At 38.8% G+C, this 9,563-nt stretch overlaps 1 protein-coding gene across 1 annotated transcript in view; it reads right to left on the reverse strand.

Moving 5' to 3' along the window:
- Positions 1-285: 285 nt before the first annotated feature.
- The window catches only part of LOC146510471 (polypeptide N-acetylgalactosaminyltransferase 10-like), a 344,244-nt gene continuing 334,966 nt past the window's right edge, over positions 286-9,563 (reverse strand). The window contains exon 13 of the mRNA XM_085175786.1: positions 286-540. The gene's annotated coding sequence lies outside the window, so the exon portion shown is untranslated. The remainder of the gene's footprint in view (positions 541-9,563) is intronic.

Below are 9,563 nucleotides of genomic sequence, written 5' to 3' on the forward strand. Positions count from 1 at the left end.
AACACAGCAAAATCCAAAACTGTGACAGAAAAGAAGTTTCAACAGCAGCGTTGCTGTATATAATCAAGCAAAGTACAATTTATTTTCACCATTAAATGACTTCAGAACAATACATTTAAACAGATGCTGATGAAGGAAACTTGAATCTATATAACGCGTCAGTGGGAGTATGTCAGCTAAAAACACAGATGTAATCACAAAGATGGAAAAAGAAACATACATCATGTAATCCTTCTCTTTTTATTAAATAGCCAAGTAAATGTAGAGAGAAAAATATTTTCTACATATTCAATTCAATTCAATTCAATTTTATTTATATAGCGCCAAATCACAACAAAAGTCGCCTCAAGGCGCTTCATAGATACAGAGAAAAACCCAACACTCATATGACCCCCTATGAGCAAGCACTTTGGCGACAGTGGGAAGGAAAAACTCCCTTTTAACAGGAAGAAACCTCCGGCAGAACCAGGCTCAGTGAGGGGCGGGGCCATCTGCTGTGATTGGTTGGGGTGAGAGAAGGAAGACAGGATAAAAGACATGCTGTGGAAGAGAGACAGAGGTTAATAACAGATATGATTCAATGCAGAGAGGTCTATTAACTCATAGTGAGTGAGAAAGGTGACTGGAAAGGAAAAACTCAATGCATCATGGGAATCCCCTGGCAGCCTACGTCTATTGCAGCATAACTAAGGGAGGATTCAGGGTCACCTGGTCCAGCCCTAACTATATGCTATATGCTATATGCACATATGGAAATGTGCTAATTAAATGAAAAGAAAAATAAAGCACATTCAAAGTCTGTGAAAATTCCTAAATGCGGGTGTATGTTTCCCCAACCGACCCCCTGTAGGACTCATCGGGAAATAAACTCTTCTTCTCTTCTTTTAGGAGTGTTTTTGATTCTGCTGAGGTAGAAAGTTTTGCCTAAGAGAAGCTTCCTTCTGTTGAAACCATCAGACAGCGTAAACAGCAGTCTGTGGGCGATTAATTATGCCTGGTGCAGAGACACACAGAGAGAGGGGGAAAAAAAAGGGGCCAAAGATGGAGAGTGGAGGTACAAATAAAGATAAGTAAAGAAAAAGTGGAGAGATCTCCACATCCTCTCGGCTTAACTTTTCTCTGAATGCAAAATAGTCTAAATACTTCAAAGACAAACACTAACTGTTTGAAGTATTTGAGCTGCTGTTTTTTCTTTTTATTTGTCAAAACAAAGTAAGACAAATGTGCTCACGTTAGGAAAATAAAAAATTTACAGCAAACTGTGGGTTCTGCCGGTAACCCACTCAACAAGCTGGGAGGAAACAAAATGAATAGTTAACAGCAAAAGTTGGTAACACGCCACATTACCATCTCCTGTTATAATCTGTCACTGCAGCTGCTGCCACGTACCACTACAAATAATACTTAGATTCCCAGATTAACTTTGAAGCAAGATTCCAAACATACTACGATATTAAGAAGGAGCTTCAATGACGAAAGGAACAAAGTGACTTGCAACACGTTGTCTGGACCCAACACCGCCCCGACTTTACCCATGGGCTAGTCTGGATTAGATGAAGAGACAGAGAGACTGCATCCAAATCCACAAAAATACTGTAGTTCATTTTTGGGGCGACCGTGGCTCAGGGGGTTGGGAAGTGTATCTGTAACCGGAAGGTTGCCGGTTCGATCCCTGGGCTCTCTGTCCTGGTCGTTGTGTCCTTGGGCAAGACACTTTACCCTACCGCCTACTGGTGTTGGCCAGAGGGGCCGATGGCGCGATATGGCAGCCTCACTTCTGTCAGTCTGCCCCAGGGCAGCTGTGGCTACAACTGTAGCTTGCTTCCACCAGTGTGTGAGAGTGAATGAATAATGGCATTGTAAAGAGCTTTGGGTGCCTTGAAAAGCGCTATATAAATCCAATCCATTATTATTATTATTATTTAAGCTGTTTAGAAGAACCTATTGCTCCGATACGTGGAAAAGGTATGGCCACGAACACGTGTGTTATACTTATTTCGGTCAAGTCCTCTATTACTACCATTGTCATTACATTTGGCTATAGGGCTCTATTCTGAAACCTCCCATGTGCGTACATGGAGCGCTTATAGAAGAGCACTTTAAAAAGTCCCCTTCACACAGCAGAGCAGGCATTAGTAACAACACATATCACATTGGTTTGATTATGTGCAACATGAAACAATGAGCTGTGGCCGAGGTGGGTTTCAAAGAGGTTTGCAGTATTGCAGGAACTGTATGTAGTACCTCCTTCTGCGATCTGTGAAGACGACAGATGAGCTCGTTCCTTTGACTTTATTTTAAAATGAAAAAAAAAATGGGATAGTTTCATAAAGATTTTACAGTCAAACAAAGGTAATTCCACACACTAGAGTCCCAACATTATTTTTTAAAGCATCCCTGCATCCCTTTGTGTGTGTGTGTGTGTGTACACTCACATCATTTAAAAACAGATATGGACAGAGAGTATAACATTTAACAGAGCAAGTACCTATTTATTTTACACAAGTGAGTCATCTTAGGTGGTCAAATTCTTCCTGATGTTTCTCTCCAGATAACCCCCCCCCCCCCCCCCCCCCCCCCCTCAGTGTAAAAATTATATGTCAAAAAATATTTGTCCTTTGTTTTTGTGATTTTCAGTCTAATCAGTAAAATATCATCACATATCATACCTTTTTTTTCCTTGGGTTTTTATTTCCATACTGGGTACGCAGTACTCGGGTAGCTCCCGCAAGTGTTTGACATTCAAGTGTAATCACAGCAAACAGCGAATTGTTCCTCTGAAAAGCCTCATTTCACAGTGAAATTCACCATCTGAAATGAGACGCCTGCTCAGACAAAATGATTTTTGCCGTGAAAATGAAACTCCGTGTGGCAGGGGGATTGAAGTGATTTGCAAAGTGGGATGCTTTAGTCGCAAAATAGTTACATTTCAAAGACACAATCGTCTGCTGTTCTGAACTATTAAGTCCTGAGCAGTGCGTTTCTACCTAAATTGAAGTGCAGCATTTGGTGATGAAACCCATCAGTTATTTTAAAGTGTTTTTTTCCCCCTTTTTCTTCATAAGAAACCTCTCTGTCTCTGCATGATAAGGAGAAGTATGTTGATGAAACCCTCTTTTTGATGTGATGTATATTTGAGAAACACATATTTGACATCTTTTTAACATGACAGAAAACACAATTTTTCATTTATTTGATATATTTTCTTTTTTTCTCTTTAGAAAAACAAACCCATGCATGAACTTTAGGGAGTTTTCAGTATTCCAAATGTGAAAGCAACTGATTTCCAATTATTGATGCTATTGGATGTAATGTTTTGATTTTCATGGGTTTATATATGTATAACATGCAATTTTAGTGCAAACTGCTTTGAGTACAGGATTGTGTTTGAGTGCAGTCACACGACATGGCGTGAAATAACATGCAGAGAGCAGATGATGCTTAAAAGAGGGATACTGGAGTTTTATTTATAGGCTATTTTATGACAGCAGGCAGGGGTTTTCGTCATGAGTTTGAGCACATTATCCTTTTTTTCTTCCCTTCTTTGCTTTTTCCTCTTTGCTTATTTTCTTTTTGCCTCTTTCATAGTGTCACCAACCGTGCCGCACAGCCACGACAACGAGGGAAATGCACACGAGTGCAAGGTCAGAACTTAAATAAACCATTCTGTATGTAATCAGTACAATCAGGGACAGAAATGGTGTATGCAACGTTGTTTAGTGCAGAAAACTAAACCAAAACAGCCCCAAACTCCAAAAAGGTCCCAGGCAGGAGAGTCACGCAGCAGCTGAGCACTGGCACACTGGGCTCAGGTGTTGTCGGTCTCACTGACTGGAAACAAGCCACACCACCTGTCCATGCCTGCAGATGAGACCTGCCACACAACAGGCTGAAAGGAAAGGGTGGAGTGGGTCGTCACAGATATATCTGACTCTTGCACTGAGGATTTTTATATTTTTGGACGATTAAATAATTATTCAAGCATTCAGTTTGATTTTTAGCTTCCTTTGTTACTCTGCATTTTAGGTTTGAGGTAGATTAGTATTTTGTAGCCAGAATATAGGTTTGATCCTTGCCTCAGTGCCATGCATTTGGGTACCAACCTGACAGCCTCTCTTCCAAATGTAAATGTATGGAAAAACCTTCCACATATCATCTAAACATGTCAATTCAGTGCAACTTAAATAGCTGCTAGTTACTTTAAGGTATTTTAATTTAGAGAATCTACAATATTATAGAGAAAACTCCAACAAACAATTCTGTGTGAATGAGCACAACCTCTAAAACAACTCAGCTCTTGGGGCATCTGCTGCTACTGGTTGGAGAGTGAAGGAAAAGAAGAGAGGGAAGTGAAGCAGAAAGTAGCGAAATAGTTCAGTACAAATGCCCCAGGTTTACATTCAGTCAGATTCTGAACTGTGTTCATGTTTAAAAGTGAAACAATGAACTGTTAGCAGTGTTGTGGAGTAACGGAATACATGTACCGCCGTTACGTATTTAAAATACAAAATATGAGTAACTGTATTCCGTTACAGTTACAGTTTAAAAAGGTGGTATTTAGAATACAGTTACTTTGTTGAAATAAATGGATTACACGGCGGTACTTCCCTGTTTCATATTGTGGCGGGTCAGGACTGTTTGGGTTTTGTTTGACAGCTACGTTCTGTTGTTCCAGGTGGCAGCGTTACGGTTGCCATGGTTACAAGGTGACGCTCTCTCTCTGCGTGTTTCCTGGGTGAGAGAGGCCTTTTTGTTGTTGTTGTGCTAAGCTAATAGGCAGAATGCTACCGGTATAGCTCTAAAGAATGTAGCATCATGGGCAGTGTAGTCCGTGCTGCAGGGAGAATGGACTGCCATACCCGTTATGTGTCTGTGAACGAGGGAGGGAGAAAAAGGAAAAGTACGAGCTGGAAGCATGTAAATATAATAATAACCACTGCAGCCAAGAAGAGAGCCTGACGAGCCCAGTTGCAAGTAAGCTATTAAGACTCGACTGTACACCGTGTTCGTGTTTTCCTCCAAAACAATAAGTTCTGTTGGAGCAGCCTTAGCAAAGGCTGCTAAGCAAAGGTTCGGAGCCGCTAGCAAAGTTGACCCAGACAACAAAGTAAAGCTAGTTTTCGGCTACGAGCCCGACACAGAACCCACCGTATTAGCCAGAGGTCCCTTTACTACGGTTCGGAGCCGCGGACCTTCAGTAACAGTAATAAATCACAGCAATAGTACATTCATGTAGTTGTAAACAGCATGATAATATATTAAGTAATCCAAAGTATTCAGAATACGTTACTCTCATTGAGTAACGTAACGGAATACGTTACAGAATACATTTTGGGGCATGTATTCTGTATTCTGTAATGGAATACATTTTAAAAGTAACCTTCCCAACACTAGCTGTTAGCCAGTAGTTGTTACCCCGAGGGAACTATATTTGTGTCAAAGGTTTCATGTGAGATGGAACGTAATCATAAGCAAAAAATGTTATTTCACAGGCACAGGTGCACACTGCAATAACAGTCCTCCTGTGTAAACAGACCAGGTGTGTAAAAGAGAGTCTGCATGTGGAGATCTGCAGTGAATCCGCAACAGTCACACTGAAGGAGGCCAGAGTTCTAATGTGACCGGTCATTTTCAAAGTGGTGATGCTAAACAAACTGTTGCTGATGAGTTCATTTTACTGTGATTACAACTTGGAATAGGAAGTTTGATGAATTAACAATTTAAAATACTGCTGCTTACGTTTAAAATTACCAACAACACAGCACCGAGCTACCTTAGTGAACTCCTTAAATCGTATGTTCCTGCCAGAGCATTAAGATCATCTACTCAGTTACTCTTGATGAAGCCTAGATCTCGGCTGAAGTCTAGAGGTGACCGGGCGTTTGCCCTGGCTACACCAGAGTTGTGGAATAACTTTCCGATTGTGATCTGGGCGTCTGATTCCATCCAATCTTTTAAATCACGGTTAAAAACCTATTTGTTTAATCTCGCCTTTCCTGCTTGTTAATGCTCGCACCTGACTTTTAGACTTACTCTATTTTTTCTTATACATATTTTTTTTATGGCTTATGTTTTTATTTTGATATGCATTTTATATTACCCCTGTTTATTAGTGGCAATGACCTGTGAGTATATTTGATACTTTGCTAAGGCCTTATAATACTCGTGTTACTTCTCTGTCTCTTATGTAAAGCACTTTGGTATACCGCTGGTTTTTAAATGTGCTCTATAAATAAAGATTGTTGTTGTGGTTGTTGTAATAACAGTTCTTTGTTGCTGTGTATTAGAGGAAGTAGTGGCAACAATCTGTGGAATATTTTAATGCTGGAGAAATCTGAAAAACCAGAGGATTCAAAAGCAAATTCTGAAATTTCTGCCTTTAAATTGTAAATAAATATGATATAAAACATGTTGCTGATGTAGCCTGAACGCATCAATCACAGATGTTGTAGCGTCACTGCACTGAAAGTGACCAGTCACATTAGGGGTCTTCTTCCCGTGGGCTTCTGCTTTCATAATATCAAAAGTCTGATTAATTTGAGTGAACAGAAATCAGCTTTGAGAGCAGACCTGCATGTGAGAGCTGCTTGAATCTGCTGCAGCCTTCATCAAGTGGAGACTCTTGTCTGAGCGATGGCCTCTTTGTACTTTCTGCTTCTTTGGCTAATGAGTTCTACACGTGCGGGTTGTTGAATTCACGCACAAGGATTTTAATTGCACGAATGGGAATGAATACCTGCACCTGTGAAGTGAAATTGTTTGCTTGTGATTACGTTTGAGCTTGCACGCTCTTCATAACACAAATATAATTCCGTTTAACAGCTTCTTATGAAGAAAAGGGGGGTAACGTTTCATTAATGCAGTCAAGACAGGAGTGTTTCTTATGCTAATGATAAAGCCTCGCACTTACTAATGCAACTTAATGCACGTTTACTTACACACAGGTGACTCTAATAAGTGTAAACAAGCACTTCATGATAAGTGCATTCACCTGCGAAGGTCTGACTCACCAATAGTGGTGAAGCTCAAGATAGCATCACCGGTTCAGGATGAGTAAATGCAGAAGGACTGGAACTGAAGAGGACACAGCTTATCGTTGCAACCGCTAGTTCGGATGCCTCTCTAACTAACTTGACACCCTTGGACTAAACTTCAGACCGAAGCCCTGGAATAATGCACTTAAACCTAATGTCTCACTATGGTATACCTGTTTTTTCCTGGAGCACTATCTGTTAACCCTTGTTTTTTTGTTGTTTTTTTTTTTTTTTGGGGGGGGGGGGTTGTTTTGTTTTGCTTTGTTTTATTTATCTATATCTATATATATATCTATCTCTATATCTATATATATATATAGCTATATATCTATATATCTATATATATATGTATATATATGTATGTATATATGTATATATATATATACATATATATAGATATATATATCTATATATATAGATATATATAGCCATATATATATATATCTATATATATATATATCTATATCTATATATATCTATATATATATAGCTATATATATAGCTATATATATATCTATATCTATATATATCTATATATATATAGCTATATATATAGCTATATATATAGCTATATATATATATATATATATATATATATAGCCATATATATATAGCTATCTATCTATATATAGCCATATATATATATAGCTATCTATCTATATATAGCCATATATATATATAGCTATCTATCTATATATAGCCATATATATATATAGCTATCTATCTATATATAGCCATATATATATATAGCTATCTATCTATATATAGCCATATATATATATAGCTATCTATCTATATATAGCCATATATATATATAGCTATCTATCTATATATAGCCATATATATATATAGCTATCTATCTATCTATCTATATATATATAGATAGATATATGTATAGATCTATATTTTTTCTTTTTTTTCCCCTGTAATAATATCTGAATGATCTACATGGGAGAGTATGTATAACTATATCTATGTGTTTCCCTAACACTGTTCATATACGATGTACATACATTACTATTATACACTCAAATTTTTTATTAATTTCCTCCTTTATTTTATTTGAGCTCTCTCTTCCTGTTGGTTAAAATGTTGTTGGAAAAGCAATAAATAAATCTTTGAAAAAAAAATTGCGGAAGGTATGGAAACAATAGTGCATGAAGCTGACTGTGTTTGTATCATGCGCCACTGATTCAGATTTTCATTGAACGGTTACACCTATTGTTGATGAACACACATTCGGAGTGGACTCTGAAAAGCTCTCATAACGCACAGAAAGAAAAATCACTCAGTGTGGCCAATTCACCTGTGACTCTGTGATATGTGCACACTGATACTGTCATTGTGTTCCTCTCTGCTTTTTATCACTGGACTTGGATCAGGTCAGTCTGTCAGCCTTCTTGGAGAATCAGGTGAAATGTTAACCGTTCAGTGTTTTTCCACCATGGTTTTTAGTCTTTGTCCCTCACAGTCACTTGTCAGGTCAGAACACAGCAGGACGGTGAGCTCAATTCTCCATTATCCCTCATTATTGTCACACCGCAGCGGTGGTTATTGTCAGCGGGGTCCTCTCCCTTTCAGTGCTGTAATACTCATTTCATCATGTGTCAAATCTGACAATGGGACTTGAACACAATGGGTGCCGATGCTCGACTAGAAAGGACGCATCTACACAATTGTGCGCGGCGAGTAGTTCACAGTGAAAAATGTGTGTATGAGCGAGAGCTATTAGAAATTCTAATAACCAAATTAAATGCCTCAAAGTGCTATCTGTGTCAAACCTGCAATTTCCCCCGTGAAATTAGTTCAATCATTTCCATCAACAACACTCTGTATTCTCTGTGAGCTTCATAAAAGAATATTATTCCTGTGATTAAACGGGATTAATGTGCTTCTGTAGGTGTTTCCCTGTCTGTTTTCATATAGTCTAAAGACTGTTGTAAAATTTTCAGAATGCATTAGTGGAGCAGTGTATCAATCACTCACCTACAGGTTGTTGAGTTTATTCGAGCTGTAGAAAATGTAATTAGAATGAGTCATTTTCTGGCTTGTCAGCCACATCATCTCCAGTACTCGCTTGTGCCTTTTTGGCAGTTTTGCAACTCTGAATAATACAAAATTAAACTGTCCTTATGTCTTTATAGTCAAATATGACTGCTGTCAGCCAGGAAGCTTATTTAAACTGTGACCCTGTGGGTTAGGGCTCTCGCCTCACAGCAACACGGTTCCTGGTTTGCCGATGCCTTTCTTTGTGGAGTTTGCATGTTTGCCCTGTAGCTGTTTGGGTCGTCTCCCAGCCCAGGATGTGCAGGGTAGGACATGTAGACTACAAAAATAGAGCACTGGTGTTGTGACGGCTTCAGCCTTGTTATTGTTTGTGGCTTGTTTTTGTTTCCTGTTGTCCAGGTCCTCATAAACAGCTCCTTCTGTCCTTCCTCACAGAAGGCTGGCACCCAGTGAAGAACCAAAGCAGAAAGACAACCTGTGTTGTAGTTATTTCTAATTTTAGTTACATGTTGGTTATAGGTT

The sequence above is a fragment of the Neolamprologus multifasciatus genome, chromosome 10, assembly GCF_963576455.1.
Source record: "Neolamprologus multifasciatus chromosome 10, fNeoMul1.2, whole genome shotgun sequence".
Lineage (NCBI taxonomy): Eukaryota > Metazoa > Chordata > Actinopteri > Cichliformes > Cichlidae > Neolamprologus > Neolamprologus multifasciatus.